The sequence below is a fragment of the Apus apus genome, chromosome 1, assembly GCF_020740795.1.
Source record: "Apus apus isolate bApuApu2 chromosome 1, bApuApu2.pri.cur, whole genome shotgun sequence".
Classification (NCBI taxonomy): domain Eukaryota; kingdom Metazoa; phylum Chordata; class Aves; order Apodiformes; family Apodidae; genus Apus; species Apus apus.
Window position 1 is genome coordinate 5980482 of NC_067282.1, and position 2208 is coordinate 5982689.

Below are 2208 nucleotides of genomic sequence, written 5' to 3' on the forward strand. Positions count from 1 at the left end.
GCGTTTGTGTTCCCCTTCCTGAGGAGCCAGGATCTCACTGGGATCCACATCCTGGGCCTGTGCTGGTCCCTGGGAGCACCAGAGCCCGTGTCTTAGGGAGCAGCTCTGACAGCCCCAAGATGTTGGAACTGGCAATGCTTGGGGTGCAGCTCACCCTGATCACGGCCATCTTCGGGATCAGGGGGCTGCAGGTAGGTGACATGCAGGGCAGCCCGCTGTGCTGTGGTGTGGAGTGGGCCTGGCTGGGCTGGGCTGGTGAGGTGTGGAGTGGCATGGGGGGAGTTGGCGTGGGGCTGGGAGCTGCTCCTGTCTCACCCAGCTACTCTGCATCCTTGCAGAAGGCATGGGAGAAGCTGAAGGGTAAGAAGAGTAAGAAGAGTAAGAAGAGCAAGAAGAGCAAGGAGAGCAAGAGGAGAGCCAGGCTGGAGGAGCAGACTGGTGAGTGGCCCTGGCACTGAGCTCCCCACAGGCGGCTGGCACCCCACGGCAGCCCTGACCCGGGGATGTGCCGGGGGCTGCCGGCCCCTCACTCTGTCTCCTCTCTCAGCAGCTTCTTCCCGGGCAAGAAGAGCAGAAAAGGAACCTCTGCTGACCCAGAAAACTCGGTGAGTACAGGGGGACACCCCAGGTCCTGCCACAGACCCTCACCCCTTCTTCTGAACCTGCTCCCACGGGGCAGCCATGACACCCAGCCAAGGAGGGGGTGCTGACTTTGGGCCCTGACAGAGGGGCTGAGGTGCAGTGGGGTCTAATTCTTCTCCCCTTCTGCAGGCAAAGCAGAAAGGTGTCCAAGAGGAAACTGCAGACTCCACAGGTTTCCAGGCGCTCCGTTTCCCCCGTGCCCAGAACCCCTGTGGTTGGCGACCATTCCCAGCCCTTGCGGAGTTCGCAGACACCAAACAAGGAGCTGCAGGCACCACTGGAATCCAGGGGCGTAACTCACACCATGGCCCTTGTACATGCCCCTGAGACCTGTGCCCTGGGGTCCCCATTAAGGAGTAGCTCTGCCATGGACTCTTCCACAGTGGAACTGCTGGCAACAACAAGGCAGGAGCAGGTCCCCGGGCACTGGGAGAAGAGGTCGCAGAGCCCCGTGGATGTGCAGATGTCCCCCAGCAGCCCCCCAGCCACGGCCTCAACCACCTGGAAGGGCGTTCTGGCATCCTCCCGTGGCTTCTGGGCTGCACGCACGTGGTCCAAGCCAAGCCAAAAGCAGCCTGATTTGGACGTGGCCAAGGGGCAAGGGACACTGGGGGCTCCTAGTGGGACCCCCAGTGGGGAGTCCTCTCATCTCCCCAGCAGGATGGTGGAGCAGGAGCACCAGGAGGTGCTGGAGGAGCAGGAGCACCGGGAGGTGCAGGAGGACAGGCTGCAGGCCCAGCGCCCCAGCCCCAAAAAGTCCAGGAGCAGGCGCCTGCGGGAGGGCTGTGCCCGGCTCTGGCGCTGCCTGAAGGCCTGGGGGAGGCGTTACTGCTGCTGCCTGCCCCCAGCTGTGGAGCAGTGATCCACGTGCTGTGGAGACCTCCCACACCCCCAGCCGGGCTGAGATGCTGCCACTGGTGATGCTTGTGGTGCAGCTCAGCCTGGTCTCTACATCCAGGGGGTGACAGGGCTCCGGGGACGTGACACTGCACCGTGCTGCGCCGTGGTGTAGAGTGGGCTTCGGTGGGCTGGACTGGTGTGGAGTGGGCTGGGCTGGGGTGGAGTGGAGTGGCATGGGGGAGTTGTTGTGGGGCTGGGAGCTGCTCCCATCTCACCCAGGTGCTGGGAATCCTGCAGAAGGCAAGGAATATATTAAAGGTTCAGCAGAAAGAGAGCCAGGCTGGAGGAGCAGAGTGGTGAGTGGCCCTGGCACTGAGCTCCCCACACGCGGCCGGCACCCCACGGCAGCCCTGACCCAGGGATGTGCTGGGGGCTGCCGGCCTCTCACTCTGTCTCCTCCCTCAGCAGCTTCTCCCCTGGCAAAAAGAGGATGGAGGGAACCACTGCAGACATCATCGGTGCTGGGGGAGGCCCCAGATCCTGCTCCACACCCTCACCCCCTGCCCTGAATCTAGCCCCACTGGGCAGCCCTGACCCCCAGCTCAGGAGCCCTCTTTGCTTCATTGGCAGCACCTTGTGTTACCTCACAGCTTGGGATTGTGGGGATGGAAAGGGGTTTTTGTAGGTCAAAGCCTGTAGGCTTTTTTGGGTTTTTTTGAAAGTCAG

The 2208-nt window shown here is 62.6% G+C and overlaps 1 long non-coding RNA gene across 1 annotated transcript in view; it reads left to right on the top strand.

Moving 5' to 3' along the window:
- Positions 1–415: 415 nt before the first annotated feature.
- Positions 416–2208, top strand: part of LOC127385015 (uncharacterized) — a 235774-nt gene continuing 233981 nt past the window's right edge. The window contains exon 1 of the long non-coding RNA XR_007889571.1: positions 416–438. This is a non-coding gene — a long non-coding RNA (uncharacterized LOC127385015). The remainder of the gene's footprint in view (positions 439–2208) is intronic.